We start from the raw sequence: 24,862 nt of genomic DNA, 5'->3' as shown, positions 1-24,862 counted from the left end.
TTCTTTAAAAATAAAGATAAAATATTTGAAACAATTTATTCCATTGTCTTTTGAAGTTTTACCAAAAAATCGAAATCGAAATCGAAAATCGGGTTTTCAGAGAAAAAAAAATCGGGATTTTATTTTTGTCCAAAATCGCCCAGCCATAGGATTTAATTTTAATTCTGAATTAAAGAGGAATTAAACTTTCCATGTAAACGCACTGAGTGTGAGTTTGTCTGGTTGTTTGTATATATGTGGCCCTGTGATGGACTAGTGACCTGTCCAGGGTGAACCCCTGCCTCTCACCTGAAAAATTAGCTGGGATAGGCTCCAGCAGACCCCCGTGACCCTGCAAAGGATATAGACGGGTATAGATAATGGATGGATGGATGGATAAATCTAGTGCATCTCTGAAACATCCAATCAAGCCACATTAGAGCCCCATCCCACTGAGCACAGCAGTTCAAGGGCTGGTGAAGGGTCAACCCTGCTGGGAGCGCTGGTTCAGGGCACATCTGAGTGCTGCACGGCTTTCAGCAACACCTCCACTGAAACATGTTTTGGTCCATGTCCAAGAGCGTATCGCTCAACGTAGGCGCATATTCAGTTCAGTGGAAGCTCTTTAACACTGCTCACAACATATCGATTGGAAACAGATGTAGGACATGACCAGGGCGCGAGTCTCTGCACAAAAATGACCTTTGTGAAGCCGTAAAAACTGTGGACGGTGCGCCCACGTCGGTACATTTGTAAAGAGCAGTAAACAGACATGATTGAAACGGGAGCTTTTGTACTTTATCTCACTGGTATTTTGACCAGAAGAATGTCACAGAGATTTGATTAGCAGCTCAGAAAAGAGGGGAAAAGGTTGTAATTGTTGCTTTTAAAGTCAGTGCCATGGTCAGGCGTTTTTCGTGCTATCAGTGCAGCTAATACGACTGATATAGACGAGCGGTACGAGTCAGAGGATCGCTCTCTGCGGCATCATTTCCATAAAAAGCCCTCCTTGGAGATAACAGACCGACCCAACCTGCTCAAGGAGCTGCTGCTAGGTTTTATATTTAATCCAGCAGCCACCTTCACAAGCCATCGTTAGGAGGATCAGACAGGTTACATTTTATGATTCAGTTTCTTATTAGCGCTGATTCAACATAAAATAATGGACACTAAACATAGTCAAAGCTTTTAAACCACTCTAATAATGTGAAATTAAAATTACAATTACAAGTTAAACACCTGATATTAGGGGTGGGTATTGGGAAGGACCTCACGATACGATACGCATCACGATACTTGAGCCACTATACGATACACATTGCGATATCCCGATTATTATATTCTACATAGTTCACCGAAAAATTTAAAAATGCATTACACATCTTAAAATCCAAGTTGTATATATGTACATCAGATGATAGTGATGGATCTTAAAATCCGAGTTGCACGTTCATCAGATTATAGTGACAATTCATGGGACAAACTGAGTCAAAACAATGTTTTATTATAACTATACAAGCTAAAGTTACAACATATTTGTATATGTTTTTCATATTATTTACATCATATGAAATTAACATTAAATTTAGTATGAGGTTGCTTTAATTATGTGGCAAATGATAATAAAAACAAGAAAGATGGGTACTAAAACCAAGGACAGGCACAGTGATCAGTCAGTATAGATATAAATCCATAAATAAATAAACCTCTGTCCATTATTTTTCATTTTTTAAGGACAGGCAATTGTGTTATATAAAAAATAAATTATAAAATTAAATAAAACGTGAAATAAAACCTGAGCTCAGTGCAGGGCCCTCCCAGGGTTGGTAGAGAGTGGCAATGCCCAGGACTGTCACTTAGGGAGGAGCACTGGGTGATATAATGGGAAAAAAAAATGGGGATAAAAAATATTTAAAAAAATAAAAATAAAAAATAAAAAATCGATATTCAAATTTTGAATATCGATATTGAATCGGCTGGAAAAGTATCGCGATATATTGCCATATCGATATTTTTGCCCACCCCTACCTGATATGTTCCTGTAAAGTCACTGTGTGTAAAAAACACAAACATCTATGGACAAAATAATATAATCAAATAGCACTTAATTATTCAAATAAATAAGTAGTTAATTATTTTGTATCTTGGCGGGAACACACATGTGCACACACATGCACACTGGAGAACTATGGGAAGTACCCAACTATCATTTGCAAACATTGCATTTTCACTATAAATGCTGCATAAACAAGAGCTCATAAAGTTACATGTACTTGTGTGCCATCACTGCTCAGTGTACTGTCATCTGTTTTTGTACCACACACACACACACACACACACACACACACACACACACACACACACACACACACACACACACACACACACACACACACACACACACACACACACACACACACACACACACACACACACACACACACACACACACACACACACACACACACACACACACACACACACCGCTGCCTACCTTGGCACAGACGATGGCTACAGATGTGAGAGTATGGAGCGATTGCTTTGGGGACCAGCTGGAGCTCATCCAACCTGGACAAGGGTCAGGGACACGAGAGAAAGAACACAAGCCCTGTTTGGAGCCTCTTCTCAGAACCCCGCCAGGGTTTCACTCTCATCAGTCACTCTGGGCCTTCATCCAGCCAAATCTTCTGTGACAGCTCCCCGGGCCGCTCTGATTCTACTCGCAGTCCATTTTCACACCCTTAGATACGCAGCTCTGCCTGCCAGAAGATAATCAATCGAAAATACAAATGTGGAAAAGGTTCAGTAGTTTTCTATGTAGACCCGAAAATAACTCAATTATGAAAACTGAAAAAGCCGCAAAAGAAAAATTATTTAATTGGTGCTGGTGGCTACAATTTTTAGTTATCTAATGGCGTCTAAGAGTCGGGTGTAGGCTGAATCGCCTGCTGTTTCCAGCCAGCACCGTGAGATTTATTTGCTTCTAGTTAGGCCGTACCATTTGCTTAAACATAACCAAATGGTAAAAGTAAAAAGTTTAAAGACTGCTAGCCACGAGACGAAACAAACCCAAACTCCTGGGTGAGGTTGTAGAGTGCCGTACAATTCATCCTTCTAATATCACTTTATTACCTCTAAAGGCTAATTGATGCAGCATTTCTGTGTTGTCTCCAGGGTTACGAATCAATGTCACAGAATAAGGAGCCTCTAATATTTGGAGCATGTCTTTCTGCATCTGTCCCCACAAATTTATTTAAGGAAGATCCATCTATGCACGCTGAGCTGCGTTCAACGTCATCACAAAGGCTCCTTAAAAAACAACTTATCTCATTACTCCAAGGGCTTTTTTATTTCTTTACTTTTCATGGGGCATGTCTGATATCTTGGCTCAGGGGTTATAGAAGCCCTATAGTCAATCCATCCAGAGGGGGAAAGCCTCAAAGTTTAAGTAGGAAGTTAAAGTAACAGTGCTCACTCCCGTCTCCTGTCTCCGGGCGGCCTAAGCTTTGTCGCTTTGTCTACGTCTAATGGCGTGTAACCAGCATATCAGTTGGTCATCACCTCCCCGTCGGGTTCGCTCTGGCCTTTTATCGCTCTTCTCAACATTTCCAGGTATGCCATTGTCTCATGGAAATCCCAATGGTGCTTGTTCTTGCGATACGGGATTCACAATCAAAAAACAGTGCCTGGTCTGGGCCTGGCTCAAAACCAGATGACCAAATGCCCCCTATCACCTCAGTTGCATTTGTTCTGCTGAATGATACTGTTCTAGTCCAAAGCCATGCAATCACTGCTGGGCACAGCATTAAATAAAGACTGCAGACAAAGAAGCTGTGCACAAAGGGAGCAAAACTGACAAACAATTCAAACAGCAAATCATCTCTAAATATGTGTGCTCTGCAAAAAGGTAGTAAACTGTCAAATCTAAACTGACTGTATCCTTACTAGGAACAACTGCTTGTAGGTCTTAGTAACTATCATTGAAGGCTTTTTAAAGGGATTGGTGCCACGGTGTGCATTTATCTACTGTACTGGATGAAGGACTGTGCACAATGCTTGTTTGCAGCTTGCCCACATTTTCACTGTTGACAAGCCCGAGGTAGTTCAAGGTAATAGTGCGTACAAATCACAAAGTGGTTGCCTCATGCTTTGAATATCCAGTTTCCTGCGTTCTGGTCAGGGAAACATGAGTCTTTATCCTAGATCAAACACATGGAGATGGTGCAGAAATACAATGCTCCCACGGGCAGCCTTGGACATACTAGACACACATGCCAACACACACTGTACCACGCATTGATATAGCAGAGAGCTTTTGATACACGCCAACTCAAACAGGTTGGTAAGACAATACCAGCCAGAAACCGAATAAACTCGGACTCTCTGCTGTTTGCCAGCATTAAAAGATTGGCTGCAGCTGAGAAAACTCGTATGAGGAATGTGCATGCCCGCCAGATCAGCAAGACTAGGGGTTCTTGAACAAACACACACATACCCGCAGACGCACGCCAATGCCTCAGGGTGCCTGGCATTAACTTTGCATTCTGGACCTCCCAGTGTGCAGCTCTCCATCCTGGCAGGTACAGATGAACACAGAGCTGGGGCTCACATTAACTGCTGTCATGCGTACTTCACACTACTAGACCGTGCTTGGTAATACCCATATCCAATAATAAAGTGACTAGTGTTGAATTTTCAAGTTTCACTGACAGTACCACTTCAAAAAAGGTTTTATTCATATCCACAAGAAATTCATTCATAAGAAATATCTTCCAGCTTTATGATTCATATACAATTTCTTTTGCAAACTTTGAAAAACAAAACTGTTTGATTCAGCTTTTATTTCAAGTGCAGGGGATATAAATATCTATTTGGGGGCCTGAATTAATCACCAAGTACAAAACTTTAACATAACACAATCTGAAACTGTCATTTAAGGGTGCCTTTCTTACCAGCCCTGCTTGGTCCGCTTTAAATGGGCCAAAGTTTGTTTGCTCGGAAAGTCTGGTTCATTTGGGGAGGTGTGAATGCGCAATCGAACCTTAAGGGTTGGTCAAAGAAGCAGACTAAAAACTGATGTCTCTGTCTGCTTTGAGCACACTAAATGCAGGGAGTGGACTACAACGGGATAAACCTGAACAAATGTATGTGTAGGTCGATTTCAGGGAGAAATGTCTCGCCATCACACATTGAGTGAGGACAACGTAAAAGCTCTGATAAAAAAGTGTGGTCAGATAAAAATATATCACAAATGCTAACTAACCAGCGAGGAGGTAGCGCTGCATTAACCAAGTTTTCTTCTTTGCTGTTTGTCGTGTCTCCTTCTTTAATTCTTGGTGCAGAACCGCCTCAGGCAAGGAGGGGAATGCGTTACTCAGAAGGTTCAGTTCGTTTGACGAAGCAGTGTGAAAGCAAACTCCGACCAGCTGAAAGCTGCAACCTCAACTGAACAAAGTCTACCAGACTATTAAGTGTGAATACAACCGAGGCTGCTCACTGAGATTTACTGGCTACTGTGACATCACAGAGCCAGATGAGATTTAGGGTGCTTTCAGACCTGTGGCCCGTTTGTTTTGTTACGATTCAGGGGCTAAATCAATACAGTTGTTTCGTTTTTCGTTTGTGGTGTTTGTGTTCACAAGGCAACCGTCTGTAGCGGTTCAAAGCTGTTAACAAATGCCATACGCGGACCAATTGTTCTCTCATTGGTCAGAGATGAACGCGGAAGGAGTTTCCTCTTCAGTACCCCGAGAAAAACAACAACTATGGAGCATCGTAAGCACAGGTATGAGTGAGTTGCGTCGGTTGCTGTGTCGATTATGTTCTCACTCCAAACGCACCGCTCCAGGTCTGGAATGGAAGCGAGCCTAGACCACCTCTCCTAGGCGATCTCGGCACGCTTGTTTTGTGCCGCATCCGAGCGCGATTGCTGTGTTGACATATACCAAACGGACCGATCTTTAGGGGGAAACGCTCCCTGTTTCGGAACAACTGCTCCAAACGGGACAGGCGTGAAAGCACCCTTGGACGGCGGATCTCAAAACAGGGACGCTCCTCTAAATCGTTGGAGTCCAGTTCCTGAAACCAGCGTTGTAGAGGCATGGTTGAGAAAGGATCTTTGTTGTACTGCATCTCTGTGGCACTTTGACCACAACATGACACAGAAATTTCACAAAAAGATATCAGGAAGTTGAGTCAATTCTTTTTTTGTTTGTTTCCTTTAAAACAAGTTTGATACCCAGAATACAAAGAATAACCACAACTGAATTCCCCCCTTTTGTTCTTCAATAATACTTCCACCGTAGCTCTGAGGTTTATCAAATTACACAGTCAGACAAAGAGGTTTGGTCAAGGCTGCAACTAGGGATTTCCCGAATTCGATCCGATCACGCTGTTTCGGACTTATATATATGGACGGATATATATTTTATTCTCAAAATTTTTATCAACGCATCCAACAGATGATGGAAAACATGCTAAACAACTGGTGTATTAACAAGTCACGTAAAGTGAGTTCAATAAAGCTGTTTGTTTGTGGTGATCAGCAGTGTTACAGCGGAGGTAAATAAATAAAAGTTAAGTTACAACGGTGACTGAAACCCGAAGGATGCTGGTGTCTGTGTCGTCTTCCTCAGCTGAGCGTTCAGAAAAACACCACAGGTGATTTTGCGCATTCTTGCAGACTTTGCGTGCACGAGGGCAGCGTGATGGACACCCCGCTACCGCAAGGAAGATTGTAGGTCCTTCAAACACAAACGTTTTATTCTTTAAGCCAGAAAAGGACAGTAAGAAGTAAGAGTTCAGTCTAAAAAGCACATTACTCCCCTACTTTATGACACTGTTTCACTTTTATTTGTTTACATGCCTGCTGGGTATTTTAAGGTGAGCTGCTGTTTTTATTTCATTCAAATTTATGTTTAAATTTGCACTATTTTTACTAGTTAATAGTTGCACTATTATTACTTGATTGTTCAAGCTAACTCCAAGAGAACTGCACTGTTTAAGAGCAGAATGATAAAATAAGGTGAATAAAATAAAAATGGGGGACAACCTGGATCTGTTTATTTTGCATTTGTTCATTATTTTAAATGTGTTACGAAAGTATCGGATCAGGACTCGGTATCGGCAGATACTCAAAATCAAATGACTCGGAATCGGATCGGGGCCAAAAAAAGCTGGTCCCTAGCTGAAACTCATCACTACATCTTCTGGAGTCTAATTGTGTTTTTCTCTACATTAAACTTGAAAACGTGCAAGATGAAAGACAATTTCTAAGCTACATGCATGGCACGGTTTGGCTGCACAGCCCGTATTTGTCTGAACAGGTTTAAGATTTTAAATCCACATAAAAATCGCGCATCAGCAAGTTAACACTGCATAGTTAGTTCACTTGGCCTCATTTTTGTAATATTTTTCAGTTGAACCGAGCCCCTGCAGTGCTGCCGTTCCACAATATACGCTGTCCACAAAGCCTCGAGGATGAAGTGACGTGGTTGCAAACTAACATTCACACTTTCAGAGCAGAATTATCTTGGTAACAACAAGCGGTATGGCATTCTGAAGAGGCACATATTTTTGTGTCAAAAGACAAAAGTGTTGATTTGCCAGTAAGCAGGTGAAAATAAAGCGATGACAAACAGAGGAAGATTCACCACAAACAGTCTTGGCATCAACAAACTAGTGAAAAGGTGATTCGCTTGCATTTCCTGTGAACAACAACCTTCACCACAAACCCAGTTGTGCCCCACCTGCAGCTGTAAGTTTATGACATACATTTCCACCGTTGCTATATGAATCCTTCAGGCGCTGCCGGTCACACACATCATGAGGAGAGACTTGATGCCAGGACCTTTCACTCAGTACCTTTCATAAATTCAATGTCTGGACTCAATGTTTTTTTTTTTTTTTTTCCTTTCTGTCAAATACAATTTTCTCAGTATAACCAGAGGAAGTAAAGTAACCACCAGGGGTACGAATACGCCACCAGAAAGGTTTGGAAATATGATGTCAGAGGAAGAAAAGTTTCCTCAAACAGAAAAGCGCTTGGTGTGCAGTAATGGAGAGGCCCAGCGGCGCGCGGGTCACCGTCAGTCACGCTTCAAAGCCGCCCAACTAAACTCTGGGGTGATCTTTAACCTCACTGACAGTCATAACATAAACCAAAGCCCAGGTCTGCAGCCAGGGAAACATCTTGCACATACACTTGCACCGGTCAGACAGTCAAGCTTTCAAAACAAGACATGACCAATATCTGGATCGCGGTCAAGCTGAGGAGTTCAATTTACAAACAATCCTTCCCCATAATCCTTTACTCATTTAGAAAGTATTTTTGCAGCAACTAGCATGGCGGCAGTTCAAGTCGTGCTGAATTTTTGCAGGCGCAAAAAAAACTATTAATGACTTTATAATGAGAAAAATGACAGAACTTGGAGAGGAACAAGAGAAAAGGGTAGGAGAGGGAGGAGCTATGAGAGCAGCTTTATTATCATGAGAGAAATCAGTGACAAGCAGTTTGTGTTTTAACACGTCGCAACCAAGGATAAGTTGGAAAAGTGGTTCTGTGTTGTTGTAAATCTAAACACAGATTCAAAGAAAAGAATTACGAAGCTGCTCTGAACTAAAAGCGCTGCGTTATCCAGGCTTCTGTTCATCCGTGTTCACGCTTACCTCAATATTCACGTCTGGTAAATTAGGTTTAGAAATAGCACCGGTAGCATGTGGTCGTTGCTGTAAGTCAACAACATGACCAAATTAACCACTTTGGGGGAACCTTGGCGTCCAGTGGCGCCACCAGGGGGTGGCCAGGGGTGGCCATGGCCCCCCCAACAAATTTGCTGGCCACCCCACTTGCCTCAATAAAAAAAAAAACAAAAAAAAAAACACTTGCCGGTCACATATACGATTCTATCGTCAGTTATGCATTTCATCCCAAATCATTTGGGCCAAATGCATATCAGTTTTCATCAGTTTTTTAAGTATTAAAATTATTATTAAAATATTTAAAAAATATAAATAAAAAAATAAAAATATATAAAAAATAAAACAATAAAATAAAAAAAATATATATATATATATATATATATATATTAATAAAATAAATATACATGATATATTAAAATATATATGAGATATATTATATATTAAAAATGCATATGCCTTATGTTTTATTAATGGTATTAACCATTAATATATATGCAGACAAGTGAGAAAGTAAAAAAAAAAAAAAAAAAGTATTTCTGAGCCTGTATACTACAACAGTATAATAAAATCTTGTAATGATGGCTTTTAGTTTTGGTCTCCACCCCAAGAATTGAAGTGGCCCCATCTGGCCCCCCCTAGGAAACATTTGTGGAGGCGCCCTTGTTGGCGTCAGTCAAAGAACCAACACAGTCACTTTTGTTTTGGATCCCTTTCTTCTCTAGGACTGCAACAGGACGTGTATCGTAGCCACGTGTATGGTTATTCCACACGCCGAGGCTCCGTCTGGAGCTACCGTATCACATATTCCTACATAGCTGCAAAGCATGCAAGTCTGCTGGGAACTACAAATATACATTACTTTAATTCCACATCCATCATACTGATTTATAAGCATTAGTGACTTACTGTACAGAGACGGAGGAAAGTGTTGCAGCCCCCTAATGATTGTTCAAAAAATAATAAAATTAAAACTGTGTGAACTTTGCATTTCTAAAAAATAGATTTGCTCAAGTCTAAATCAAGACGTTGGTTTGCCATTAAAACGAGGGTGTTTGCAGACCTTAATGAGCTTCTTTTACTTAGGTGGCTGACGGGAATAACGGCCCCAACAAGAGAGCCGTCAGTGGAAACAAGGAAAAAAGGATTCTAAACCTCTTCAAGCAGGTAACCCAACATTAGATGTGGAATAAGGTGTTGGTTGTTTCAGGTCAGATCTGGAGTGAGCAAAAACGACATGGAAAGTTGGAAAATGGAAACATGCAGGTACAAAAAATAGATTAACAAAAAAAGACGTGAAAAAATAAAAAGATCAGGACAGAAAACTCAAAGCAATACGACTTCAAAAAAGAAAATGCACAACCAGATAAATAAATAATAAAAAGGTGTAAAACCAGAACTGTGAGAAAGGAGCTCAAGGAAACGGGATTTACATACATAAACCTCAGTTAACACCTGACAATACAAGTACTTTTACAATTATGTTAACAAGACAGCAGCTGCAGAAGCACCGAGACAGATTTACAACTCAACAATACAGTCGTGTTAAGAGATCTTTCTAAGGTAAGTTTTACAGAGGTTTCAGCTTTTGAATAAGATAATATTACTGGGATATGTGGGAAAACGGAAATAGATAAATGCCCCAAACTTTTAGTTGAAGTAATTTAACTGATAAAAAGAAAAAGAAAAAAAACTCTTAGCTGTAAGAAAAAAGTAACTTCAAACCAATTTCTCTCACACAATGCCGTTCCAAACCTCGCCAAACCACCTAGAGATAAACATAGTTGGATATTTCACAGAGAAAGCTGCTGCCGTCCAACAGGCCGAGTGCAGCCCGCGACACCCCCGACACTTGTGATCCCACCGTCTGGAGAGAAAGAGCTCTGTGTTTCTGTTCTGAGAGCCCACTGGTGAGACCGGAGGTCCTCACTTTGGCCTTCCCTACCCTGCACAAGCAGGGCTGGGGATCAAGTCAAATGTCAAGAATCGATTCGATTCCGATTCTTAAGATTCAGAATCTATTATCAAGATTTGATTCGATACGATTGGTTTCCGATATTGATTTGGGTTAGTGTTATTAAAACTTTTTTTTGAGCTGTTGCATGAATTATATGACTGTAGTTATGGGACATATTAATATTAGTATTATATTGAGATTGTATTGGCAGCTAAGGCTGTAAGGACCAATCACCTCCCAGAATGCTGATGTAACTGCTTTCAGGAACATCGTGTGTGGCAGAATTACCAAACAGATCCAGGGCAGCAAACAGAGGCCGTATGAAATCGGTTATAGTATTTCCCACATTCCGTTTTTTTACGGTCTATTTCGGTTTTTAATTTTTGAGAATTTGGTTTTTAGCATTTTATGCTAATGTAACCCCAAGACAGTATATAAAGTAGGGATGCCCCCATACCGATACTGGTATCAGGGCCGATACTGATCTCATATACTTGTACTCGCAAAAATTCTCCGATACCACGCACCGATACCACTTCATTGTTGTTGTAGTTACTGGTTAGCGACTCCCAGGATGAGTGTGCAGCCTGGCGGCGGAGCAGCCGCCGAGCCGCCGCTGCTCAGCCAGCTGTTCCGGTTAGCCGCTAGTCAGCTAAGCTTAGCGTGGTGAGCAGAAGAGAGAGATACCCATGAGAATCTCTCGGCAGCGCCGTTTCAGGAAAGATAGCGACAATTAATGCAAGCGGGATGTCAGCAGTGTGGATATATTTCAAAATAAGGGACGACGACAGAAGCAAGGCAGACTGCAAGCTACGTGCTGCTAAGGTGTCAAGAGGAGGAAAGGAGAATACGTCGTTTAATACCAGCAACTTGATAAAAAATCTCAAGACGCATCATAAAGCTGAGTATACAGAGTTTGCTAATGCTACTGCAAGACCACAACAGCCAAAATTAGCTCAGGTTCTGCAAAAGCGACAGACAATGGCAAGAGACAACCCACGGGCCGTGATGGGACCCAGCGGACTGTCGGCGGGGCGCCTGGCCGGGGGGCTGCGCGCTCCCAGCGCGACCGGGCCGTGGAGGAAAGAGCTGCTTAGTTATTCTACTCATTTTATTTATTTTTATTGAATTTATCTGTTGCAAATAAAACCTGTCTTCCAATTCATTGCATTTTTTTTTGCATTTTTAGCCTAGTTATTTTTGTGATAGAAGAATCGTATCGCTACTCGGTATCGGCAAGTACACAAATTAAAATACTCATACTCGTACTCGGTGTGAAAAAAATGGTTTCGGGGCATCCCTAATATAAACTAATGAAATATAGACAATTTATGCAATTATAACTGAAAGCTTTAATGTTTTCATTACTTTAAACATATTTAAAGGCAAAAACATGGCACTAGTTATTCTCGATCCAACAAAACATTCCTTTTTTGGGCATAAACAAAAAAATTACCAAAAGTTGTAATGATGAAAAAAAAAAATCGATCTTTAGACATACAAATTGATTTTTAGGAATTAATCTGAGAATAGATTTAGAATCGGAAAATCAATTTTTTCGACACAGGCCTATGCACAAGTAGTACAGATGTTTGACACGGGAGGTGTCCTTTCACGTAACCTTATTTAAAATATTTTATAAAATACAAAACAACAGAAGAAGAATGGGCCTTGACGTTTCCTGAACCCGGACGGGTCCATTCAAATTTCCTAAAGTGAGACATATTACAAGACAGGGAGCAATAAAACTCTGCTTTTCTCCTCCATAAGCGATTTATTCAGCTTCTAATTCAGATTTTTTTTGTCTATTTACTGGGAGGGGAGGGTGGGGGGGATTAAAGCAACGGTAGTTTTACAGAGACATGGAATCCTGTTATTTCCAAAAGAGATAATCCCAGTTAAATTGTATGGAACAATGCATTTCAACAGCGCCAACACGACAGCATGAAACATGCTCGGGAAAGACAAAACTCACAATAATACAACCAAATAAAAGGAGAAACTATTGTGTGCTCGTGGGATTTCTTCATCGTACAGTAATGAATGCCAACTGGCATAAACTAAATGTTAGGCGAGTAGCTTGGGGGTCTGCCAAATTTTTAATAAGCATCTCTGCTCAGATTTATTCATTACCACGCCGGATATTATGCTGAGGCTTGGCGACGGTCCAAATGAAAACAGCTTAATAGTTTTATTCTTTTCATTGTGCGCACTGCCACATTTTTCAGAGCTATTCAGGTCAAACGTGGAAAAGAAGGCCAGTTCTTATGTTTCACTCCAAATATATTCTGCTTTCAGTTTTCATTCGTTAGAAATTATATGTTGGACTGATTTGGCACGTGGAGGTTTGATGAGAGACTTCAAAGTTGACAAATATCTGCCACAGTTGATGTCATCAATTGTTTTTAATTGACACTAAATTACACAGATGATTTTCAATGAAATGATGGGCAGGTCGGACAAGAATAACCTTAAATAATAACCGGAAATTGTTACGTTTTTCCACTAAATGCAAAAACTGTTGAACAATTGTGCTAACTAAATTTAAAAATCGATTGATTACCAATTGATTATATTGCCATTGGGCTCTTTGGTGATGCAGTGGACGTCATATTCACGCTGTGTGGTTACGGACCTAGCCATGAACTCTCAACTGGACCCTCAACTGGACCCTCTGCTAGGTGCTTGTTGTGCAGCTGTTGGGAAGCAGTTTGGAACGTTACTGCCACCTTGTAGTAATAGTAGTAGTACTAGTAGTGGTGGTAATAGTAGTAGTACTAGCAGTAGTAGTAGTAGTAGTAGTAGTACTAGTAGTAGTGGTGGTAGTAGTAGTAGTAGTAGTACTAGTAGTAGTGGTGGTGGTAGTAGTAGTAGTGGCGGTAGTAGTGGTGGTGGTGGTAGTAGTAGTAGTACTAGTAGTGCTAGTAGTAGTACCAGTAGTGGTGGTAGTAGTAGTAGTAGAAGTACTAGTAGTAGTAGTAGCAGTAGTAGTACTTGTAGTAGTGGTGTTGGTGGTAGCAGTAGTAGTAGTAGTAGTAGTAGTAGTACTAGTAGTAGTGGTGGTAGTAGTAGTAGTAGTAGTAGCAGTAGTAGTACTAGTATTAGTGGTGGTGGTAGTAGCAGTAGTAGTAGTAGTAGTGTTAGTAGTAGTAGTAGTGGTAGTGGTGGTGGTGGTAGTAGTAGTAGTAGTAGTGGTAGTGGTGGTGGTGGTAGTACTAGTAATAGTAGTAGTAGTGGTGGTGGTAGCAGCAGTAGTAGTAGTAGTGGTGGTGGTAGTAGTAGTAGTACTAGTAGTAGTAGTAGTAGTAGTAGTACTACTCTAGGTAGTGTAAACTGTAGTGTGTTAGAGTCAGTAGTCATAGTTGCAGCTATAGAACAAAACTATAATAGTTAGTCTCAAATATAGCTTCGCGGTAGATATGCTGCTATAGGCTTATGCTGCAGGGGGGCACCGACATGATCCGCTGGGCGGTGCCTCTCACCCTTCTTCTCCTCTCCTTTTCCCTGCCTCTCTTCTCCATTACCATTTTTATTTTATATAAATATCTCATAGCTATCATTTTTGTCCATCGTTCCTGTAGTTTCTTGTGCCAGCCCCCCTTTTTTTTCTTTTTTTTTTTTCTCTTTTGTGCATGTTTGCAGGCCGGAGCCTCGGGAGCTGCGTTCTGGCCTGTGTTTCCCGCCCCCCCCCCCCATCCCCGGTCATCCCGTTGCTGCTTCCACCTGCCTACGTGGATGTCTGCTGTTGCTGCTTCCGCTGCTGCTTCCACATGACAGTTGTGTGCTGCTGACGCCCCCCACCTCTGGTCATCCCGCTGCTGCTTCCACCTGCCTGCTGTGTGCTGCTGACGTCCCTGACTCCCCCAGTCTGGCCTTCGGCAGGAGGGTCCCCCCTTATGAGCCTGGTCCTGCTCAAGGTTTCTTCCCTCCTAAAGGGGAGTTTTTCCTTGCCACTGTTTGGCTTAAGGCTTTTCTCCCACTATGGGAGTTTTTACCTGCCATTGTTTATATAATAATTGCTCGGGGGTTTATGTTTATGTATATGTTCATGTTCTGGATCTCTGGAAAGCGTCTAGAGACAACATCTGTTGTATTAGACGCTATATAAATAAAATTGAATTGAATTGAATAGTAGTAGTAGTAGTGGTGGTGGTAGCAGCAGTAGTAGTAGTAGTGGTAGTGGTAGCAGTTGTAGTAGTAGTGGTAGTAGTAGTACTAGTAGTAGTAGTGGTAGTGGTAGTAGTAGCAGTAGCAGTAGTAGTAGTAGTAGTAGTAGTCTATCTCTATCCATTATGTGCAATTCTTTACTCATCTATGTGCAATATTCGTCCATCCATTCAAGTGCAATATTCTTCCACTCATTGATGTACAATATTATTCTCTCATTCACTCATTTTTATAGTGTAGCCTATATATATTTATGTTTCCTGTTTCTCATTTTGTTGTTTACACAGTCTTTGTTTACATAGTCTTTGCATGTGTGCACTTTTACGGAGCTGCTGCCTAATCTCATTGTACCAGTATAATGATAATAAAAGCTTTCTATTCTACTCTATTTCTAGTAGTAGTAGTGGTGGTGGTAGTAGTAGTAGTAGTAGTAGAAGTAGTGGTGGTGGTAGTAGTAGTGGTAGTAGTGGTAGTAGTAGTAGTAGTAGTAGTAGTAGGGCTTATCAATAAACCCTTCAAAGATGGCGATCTTGATTCGCACCTACATGATGCTTCTGCGTTTCATTTCATGAGATGCATCACAAAGAAACTATTGTCCTCCAAATGCTCCTCAGTGCACCCAAGGGTGTCGTCTCCCTCAGCCTATGAGTATTAAATGGGCGCAGAGCGTGCGCCGCAGGTTGCGTCGCAATGAGCACCCCACGGCGCAAGCCACGCTGTGCCTGACACGCACCTCCCAAAAATTGTAACTACGCGTCAAGAGGTCGCAGACCAACGCAGACCGAGAGGGCTGTGATTGGTTTGCTTGGTAGCAACGCATTTCTGGTTTCCGGTTCGTGAAGCAGTCGTGAACTTTCAGCGCTCTTTTCTTCGTGTGTGTGAGATTTTTTTTGTTTTGGTTTTTTGCACAATAGTTGTCCTTATCTCTTTGATTCACTGTGACCGGAAACGTCGGATAAACCATTCAGGAAAAGAAGGCACTCCCCTAGCGCTCGCAGGGGGTATTGCACCGCGGCGAAATGGAGTGACAGAGAAGTCCAGAGGGTTCACGACGGCGTCACGGCGGCGGCGTGTGCTCTGCGTTGGTGTAGCGCAGAACCATAATCCAGGCTTAACACAGCTATCATCACTATGATAGTACATACAAGCAGATATTCATTCAGGGCAGGAGATTAGTATTAATATATCATTCTAATGAATGTAATCATAATAAATATTAAGTGGCACTGCTCTGACCTACAGTCAGGATGAAGGATGAGAGCGGGAATTGTGACATCACAATAAACATTTCAATTTGTCGAAAATAATCGTACCATCGCGGAGGAAAGACCACCCGGCCAAGCCATAACAGTATGTCCCGATGCTCTTTTGGCCGATACCGATGTTTTGAAAATTACGTGATCGGGCCTGATCGGGTGGCCGATCGATCTGGACAACATTAACAAAATACATAAATAAATCCATATGAGAAGTTGCCCGAGTATAAACAAAATAACTGTACACAAACATACAGCATATTCCACATGTCATTACTAAATATCATTCCATACAGTATATATATATATATATAAGCACATACATACATACATACATACATAGGTACATGCCTATGTGTATTATACCTTTGTTTTATATGTATTAATCATTTTGTATTTATAGGTGTTTTTGAATCATAATAACGTGCTACACACATTTTCATTTCTGTATCCACAGATTAACTCCTGTCACTGAGATGCATCGTTGTTTAACATTGGTTCTTGCCTTTGTCTTCGTGAACATATATGTTCCTCTTAATTCATATTGGCTAACTCTGCTTTGGAAGAGCTTCAACACATCTGCACGCGAGCCGCCAATTCATTCTTCTTATGCTGTATAAACTCCCTCACATCAAGAGAGGGCGAGCAGGCCGGTGCCAGCAACTGGCCAACGGACTCCTCCTTCGCCCTGGCAGAGAAGAAACTTCACGGATCTTGGTGCCAAGAATTCCCGCTGATGAAAAGCCAGTTATGAGTGGCCCCATTTGCACCCCAGCAGAGCCAAGCTGGCTGGTGTTAAGAAGAAGAAAAGGAGGTGGCTGTGTAAAACAAACACTCTTTGCAACTCTTTCTGGCCAGTAAAAGCCCATTTGACATGTTATTGTTTTCTTTTGTGACTCGGAGGTTGCTGCGGCGCGAGCTGGCATGAGGAGAGTGAGCAAGCACACAGGAACAGCAGTTACACGGCACCAAGAGCGGAACAAGATAAGGAGAGGATACTGGTAACCATCTGAGAGGAAACCTCTGCTTAACAGAAACACCTGAGAAAACACCTAAAGAATGAAACTTGAAAAATGAGAAGATGAAAGGAAAGGATCAGAAAGACGACTCCAGACCATAAAAAAGATTTGATGCTTGCTTTCATTGAATCTGCACAAGGTATTTGTGTGCTGGAGGAAGGGGATGTTACAGTATCTCAAAGCCAGCAAGTGGCCTGTGTGAAGACCGGTGCAGGAAAGGCTGATTATCTCTTGTCGTGTTCGCCAGAGCAGCGTGCTTATCAGCGGCGAAGCTTCGTGGGCCACTGAATGCAACACAAGCCGGCAGCAACATCAGACAAGAGGCTTGGCTCCATTCTTCTCCGCTAATCAAACAGTTGCTGTTACTCTCCACTCATTTTGCACTTTTCATGCCCAAGCGCCAACGCGCCGGGCTTCACAGAGTCGAACTTCAAAGCTCTGGGAGCCGAGCAAAACAGCACTAATGCAAGAAAATGAAAATAGCAATAAAAGCAAAAAGTCAAAATAATAACCGGGTTTAAAGCGGAGGCTAAACTATTTATAAGCTGTTTTTCATTCAGTTTCATCTGTTTTTCGTCATTCACTTTATTTGTATAGCGCCGGTTCACAACAAGTATCACAAAGCGTTTTACACACAAAGCTCGCTCGGTGCCGCCCAATTATATTTCACTTCAATCCAATTCACTGTCATTCACTTATAATCCAATTCATTCCATTTAAGAGGAAAAAGTTCAAATTTAAGTGCATAGCTGAGCCCGACAGACCGCATCGAAGCGTCTCTTCAGTGCAAAAGTCCATCCTCAGCAAAAAACTCCCTCGTTGCTGTGAGGAAACGTCTAGAAACCAGACTCGGGGAGAGCAGACCGCCTTTTCCGCCGGCCGGGGTCAACCGGCCAATCGATGTAAATGTAAATGTAAATGTACTTTATTTATATAGCCCTTTATAGCCACCTCTAGGTGAGCCAAAGTGCTTTACAGAATAAAACATACAGAAATACAACATACAAATCATAAGACCGAGCAATAAATAAGTAGAATAAAACAAAAAGAGTAAAAAGTGTCACCACACTACTGGGTATTAAAAGCCATTCTAAATAAATAGGTTTTAAGCCTTGATTTAAAAAGGCCCAGGTCAGAGATTACCGATGTCACCAACAGATCCAATTATATCTTCTTCTTTTTTGAAAAGGAGGTGTGAATTAGTACATCTATGTACACCAGGAGAATAAATATCAAATAAATACAAAAACTCAAATCTATCCAAGTGCTGTTTGCCGAGGATGCTTGTGCCGATGATGACGCATCGTTATCCGCTGTGCTGTCAGACAGATTACTGTGACGTCCATGAGTCCAAATCCAATGCAGAAACTTCAGATAATCTGATGCAATTTCGTGGTTGGCTGCTTCTCGCACAGGATGAACTGATATAGTCCAAGGCATACAGTACAAACGATCTCACAAGTCCCAGACGAACACATAACCAACATGGGAAAGCACCCCCAGAGAAACTTGTAGGGGTAACCCGCGGATACGGGACCAACCAGCGGGCTCTTCTACATCAAGGACGTGTATTTGTGGAGAAATGCAACAGTAGTCATGTAGAGTCCCGCTAATGTCTGCTAACCAGCTGCAAATATTTAGTTAAATTAGGGCCACGTCAGTGACATTAATCATGCTGCGGAGTAACGACAGCGTGTTTCACCGAAACAGACATCGAATCAAACTGTGTCTTCATCCCACTCCGACTCACTTCCAGAACAATCCCAGAGGGCAAAACAAAAAGAGAGGAGGAGGGAATGAAAGCGCGGGCTCACCCCGTTCACCACGGTCAGTTCAGGAATAGCTCCTGACACACTGGCCTACCCAGCATGCCTCTCTGCCTCTCCAGACAGCTCTGACATCATCATAAAGCAGATCCAGACCAGAGCGTCAGCAGCACGCTGAGGGTTATATAAGAGGATGCTCGACGTGTCTTTGCATTCAGCGTCACTCCCGTTCCCCGGAGGAGCAGGGGGTTATGGGAGGAAATGATGAGAGGAGGGAGGTAAAGGAGGAGGGAAAAAAAAGAGCAAGGAGGAATGGGGAAGGAAGGCAGACGGAGAGAGGGTCACGAGAAGAGAGGCCCGCCAGGGTGCTGGATGCTGGGAGAGAGAGAACAAGGTCACCCTGCTTCCCTAAAGGAGCCCCAACCCTGGGGAGGAGAAGAGAAGAGAAGAGAAGAGAAGAGAAGAGAAGAGAAGAGAAGGTCACACGAGGTTGCACTCATCCATATGTTGTCCTTGTTTTCCCGCCGCAGCGCTCCCTCGGCAGCGAGGCCAGCGTTTGCAACAATCACACAGTCATGAGAGAACAAAAGCACATCGTCTTTAAATTCCTCTGTAATGAGAAATTAACTGTTTTTCACCGGAGGGGTGTGGCGGGGGGGTATAAAACGCAGCCAGTACAGCGAATCCCGAATCTCTTTTGGCGCTTTTCCACTAGTACCTACTCAGCCCGACTCGACCCGACTCGCTTCGGTTTGGTGCTTTTCCACCAGGGGTCTAACGTGCCGATTGGATACTTTTTCTGTATCTATTCTGCTGAGGTTCTAAGCTGCTGAGTCGGGCTGCATCTGACGTCCGAGTCAGGATGTGACATCATTTCAAGAGCGACTCCTTGTTCATTTTTTTTGAAGAACAATGGCGTTGTTTTAAATTTATATCAAATAAATGCCACAGAACAAGCAGCAGATATATCAACTCATCCATGTTCTCCGTCTTTGGCGCCTTTACTTCTTCGTTTGTGTGGCACAATCAAATATGTCACAGCAGCTTCGCTCCAACCCTCCCACTTCTGATCTGGGTATTTAAAAGAAACGAGGGCAAGGCGAGTCGAGTCGGGCTGAGTAGGGTAAAAGGCCATGTGAGAGAGTTGGCTCTAGGAATAAGACAGTAGGTATCAGAGATAACGGGCCCGAAACTGATCACCCGCCAAACTAACGAGGCCTGCTGCTTCGGGCTCTGCTGGCTCGTTTTCGGCGTTGCCGCGGCAGAACGCTACCCCTCGCCTGACTCCTCATTCACAGCAACAGCTTGTGCGGATGGAAAATCATGGAAACCAAAAGATGAAAACAAGTCTCCCGCAATTCAGACGACGCAGGAAGTTGTGCAGGACACTGTGAAGCAAATATCTGGAAACAGAAAATCCTTCCTTCTGGTTCTGTCAGGGCTGGTTTAGGACTGGCGAGTGGGGGGTTGTGGCCTGTTCCACACGCCGCTGCTGCACTCTGGCTAAATCTTTGCTGAATAAATACTGACACGTTCAGGTTGATGAGTGTTGTTTATCCGAGGTCGTGTTTACCCACTTCCCGATCGCCTCCAAGGGCCAGCTGTGTAGTTGTTTTTTTGTCTTAAATACATGAATTCTTGCAGGTGAAAGAGGCTGCAGTCTCTGATCACATGACCGTACATGCTGAGCTTATCTTTTGGTTTCTGAAAGACGACTCAAGCGAGTGCCTTTGAATAAACCTGTTTGTGCCCCGTCGCCCAGCCTGCCTGACAAGGCGCGGCCACTTCAATGACGGCGTTGTCTTGAGCTGCAATTTCAACTGATGGCTAATGATTAATGAACAGACATGTGGCGCGGCAGAAGCTGATGCAACACCAGGGAAACCCTGGCTTTGTTTGGAGAAATCTAAAGGCTTTTCTGACAGAGTTTGTGTGGACCGGTCTTCAGCACACCCCTCAACAGGTACATCATCAGTGTAGTCTATCCCTGTTTCACCTTCTTTCAGAGGTCGGCATGTTGACGGGACTCTGCTGCGTGAAACGCGCGTTCCCGTACCAGGGGTGGCGCCGCTTTTGCAGGCCACGGAAGAAGGCAATTTGCAGACTGTCAGCGCAAGATACCGCAGCACAAACATTGCGGCGGAGTGCTTTCATTGAGTGATTTAATTATTACAGCGCCGGTAATGAGGTGGCGAAGACTTTCAAAAACAAGCTGCTGCGAACGCGCCAAGTAAATCCTGATCCTGCACTCGTGGCCCGAGATGATTTCCTCCGGGGGACTGTCACGCGGGCCGAGGCAATGATAAAGAGCGAGAGCTGGTTGGCAGCAGTCGGGGCCGCGGGACATTAGAGAGCATTATTAAAGTGTATCTTGGCAACATTTACCCTCTGTGCATTCATGTTGAGGCAGCTCCCCAGGCACTCTCGTCTCTGAACAAAAAATATACACCCATTTAGAGAGAATGGCTCTGTATTTGGTGGACATGCTTGTCTGGGTCCAGCCGGAGCACTGGCAGCTATATATTACTCAGTCCCTGCAGCTTTAACGCTGTGCAGACAAAGTAAAACAAATGACGGAGCTCACCTGATCTGATGAGACTCTGCAACGGTTATTGATCGTACACATATATAGAAATGTCAGAAATGAAGCTACGACACCCTAAATGCCCTAAATGCCACCCCACGGACTTCAAACAGGACCATTGTGCAATCAGCTACAGCCAAGACATTGTACAGCCAAGACCTGTGAAATACATAAGGAAAGTCAACCCTCGACATTACAAGATAACTAATGATGCTGCGTACAGTTAAAACACACATTAGGGTGCACCGATTCAATATTAATATGAAATATACTGTAAGTAGCTGCATCAGGTGTCAGGTAATGGTGCAGATCCATGACCACACTCTATTCATTTATATTCAGCGTGCAACACTTGCTATGTGATGCGTCATCTGTGCGCACGAATAAGACAAATGGACGTGAACCCTTCATTCATTTGCCATAAAATGTGATGTGATCTCCATCTAACAGTGTACACCAGCTGTTTGCAGACTAACAATTGTGATTTATCGTCTCTTTATTAAACATGTCCCCCCCGGGGCTCTGGATTCCTAACAAGTGTGTTCAACAAGGACATCATAACAAGGTTATCAGCTGAGGCACATTGCGTTGCCCACATCTGTGATTCAGATCAGATTTTTGGGGAAACTAGTGCAGAAAACCATCCTCCCTTCCTTCCTTTAGGCCTCCGTATTTAAGAGCAGCAGAGACGTACTTCTTGTCATCTTTAACTCGGACTTCTTTCCCACTCTAGGTGTGGAGGTTGAGTCACCATAACAACTCTGCCCCTGATTTGCCCTCTTGCTGGACCACTATTGTTGTCCCTTCTGGGGTAACTTCCCTGACCGTTGGCCACCTCTGCCATGTTGACCGCTGCAGACCTGAGAGCAGCAGGTTTCCCGTGTTGCTGTGTGATGCAGCGCCATAAATCCATCAGCACACACTTTTCCCTCCCCAGAACTGTCAATGTTTAATGGGTGTGTTCAGCAGACCTGCGCGTTTATAAATGCGTGCTATCAGTCTAAGAACATTGTGTTTATCTATTATCGGGACTTAGATCAAGACTGGATGCATTTCATGGCACATTCCTGCAGAAAAAACTGTGCACTTGTGAAAAAATAGTGCACTTGTGCTGCTTTATCTTTATGACAACAAAATGCACATACTATATGCAAATACTAGATATTTTTACAGGCAGTAAAATAACAATCCACGCCGAATCTACTTCTGCAACACCTGCTGGAAACAAAGTTTGCAACCACGGTGACAAAACTGCCACAATTGCCCTGAAATGCTCCACACAAGTTGATTCACAGTGCAGGAGTTCAAGTTCAGAGGTGGTGCGTTTTTCTTCAAGTATGTGCACGTGTGCGTGAGGGATTGGACCACGCGCGCGCCACGGCACAAACCCCCAGTCTCTCACACAGTAACCGGGATAATAGTGTACAGTCTGCATAGTTTTGCTTGATTTTCCCCGCCACCCCCCCTTTCCCTCCCCGGGAGCAAAGCCCGACGAGCAGCCTGCAACAGTGCGGGAATGGCAGCAAGCAGGTCGATAACAGCGGCTTGTTGATCCGCCAGCAGCCCCGGATCCAGATCCAGATCCAGATCCAGATCCGTCTCCGGCGGCCGCCACACCGCCTCCACGCCGCGGCCGGACCGACAACACTCACCGTGGCTGGTCGCTCCCTCCGCCAGTGTGGACACCAGCGTGGACGCCGGGACACGAGGCGGACTCGGAGCGGGGGAGAAATCCTCCGGGCTCCTCCAGGCTGTTCCGGCCGCCGCAGAAGTCCCAGCAGCGGCTGTAAGTGCTCCGGCCCCCCCGGGGGGAGCGCGCTCCTCCGCCCGGCCGCTGCGCGCCGCGCCGCCGCAAACCCCGCACAAGTCCGCCGTCCCGACCGCCGCGCACGGAGCGTCCGAAGGGGAAAGTGAGCAGTTTGTTTCCTCTTTTTGTCGTCGTCCAGAGGCGTTCAGATGAGCGGCAGCGACATGAGGGGGGAAAGAAGCAGCAGAGGAACCGTGCGCTCTCTCTCGCTCCTCCTCCCCGCTGTACAGTACAGTAACGTGGAGCCGTGCGCGCTGGTGGAAACGATCTACCGCTCTCTACAGGACCTCCGCTGCACGGCACACTGTACACACACACAGACACACACACACACACACACACACACACACACACACACACACACACACACACACACACACACACGCTGGGAACCTCGCATGACACATGTGGACCATCTCCTGGTGCCATGTCCTTATTTATTCACCCCACCGTCACCCAGTGGCGTCAATTCAGTCAAAGCTAAGGTATGGCAAGGTTACGAGCCACAGAACTTAACTAGAGTATCAATCAACACGTCCAGCAAATACTCATCACAGAAGTCTGCTATGTAGCTAATCTGTGTGGTCAAAAAAATTGGAACTTTTTCAAATACAGTCTCGCTCACTGCAAAAACTAAAAAAAAAAAGGAATATTTGTATTATTTCTAGTTAAAATGTCTAATTTTTAGTCAAAAAAATCTCATTACACTTAAAACAAGAGTCATTACCAGAAAAATAACTTATTTGACCATTTTCACCTGTTTCAAGTAAATTTTCACTTGAAATAAGTAGAAAAATCTGCCAGTGGGACAAGGTTTATCTTCTCATTACAAGCAAAACAATCTTGTTCCATTGGCAGATTTTTCTACTTATTTTAAGTGAAAATCTACTTGAAACAGGTGAAAATGGTTGTTTTTGAGTCTTGTCTTAAATGTAATGAGATTTAAAAAAAAAAATAAGACTAAAAATGAGACATTTTAACTAGAAATAAGACAAATATTCTTGTTAAGATTTTGAGTTTTTGCAGTGTATAATAACTAGTGAAATCGATCATGTTGTTCTTATTTGCATTTGTAGTTATTCCATAAATGTATTTAAAAAAACAAACATTTAAATTTAACCCTTGAAGCCAAGGTGTGGCGGCTGCCATACCTTGCCATACCCAATTGACGCCCCTGCCGTCACCTAGGATTGCCAATCCCTGAAAAATAAATAAGGGACACCTCATCAACCCGATTGCCTGCACCCTTCCTGGCGTGGTGAATTTTTTTAGCGTTTTTTTGTGAGTGAAACAAATTTTTTTTTACTATTTGACTCGAACCTGAATTGAATTGCATATTTTTGAATGCCATGAAAACATGGAAAACAAATTATTATCCAGCAATTCACTTTAATACAAAATAACAAAATGAACTGAATAAAATAAGTATCTTTCTTAAACAGAAACCTGTCCTGCTTAACTTAGAGGGGACCTATTATGAAAAACAGGGTTTTTCTTGCTTTAACATATATAAAGTGGTCTCCCCTCAGCCTGCCAACTCAGAGAAGGAGGAAAGCAACCAAATTCTGCAGTGTCTGTACAGCCGCCCGGATGAGCCGTCCAGTGTGATGTGGATCTACGAGCCGTTCAG

The 24,862-nt window shown here is 43.1% G+C and overlaps 1 protein-coding gene across 2 annotated transcripts in view; it reads right to left on the bottom strand.

Annotated features, from left to right (window-relative positions):
* The window catches only part of LOC133419296 (thyroid hormone receptor alpha), a 252,702-nt gene extending 229,270 nt beyond the window's left edge, over positions 1–23,432 (bottom strand). For both annotated transcript variants that reach the window (XM_061708380.1, XM_061708381.1), the window contains exon 1: positions 23,078–23,432. The gene's annotated coding sequence lies outside the window, so the exon portion shown is untranslated. The remainder of the gene's footprint in view (positions 1–23,077) is intronic.
* Between the last annotated feature and the right edge of the window lie 1,430 nt (positions 23,433–24,862).

This window comes from Cololabis saira, chromosome 19, assembly GCF_033807715.1.
Source record: "Cololabis saira isolate AMF1-May2022 chromosome 19, fColSai1.1, whole genome shotgun sequence".
Classification (NCBI taxonomy): Eukaryota; Metazoa; Chordata; class Actinopteri; order Beloniformes; family Belonidae; genus Cololabis; species Cololabis saira.
Note: the sequence above shows the minus strand (reverse complement) of the source record. Positions and strands in the feature narration are given on the sequence as shown.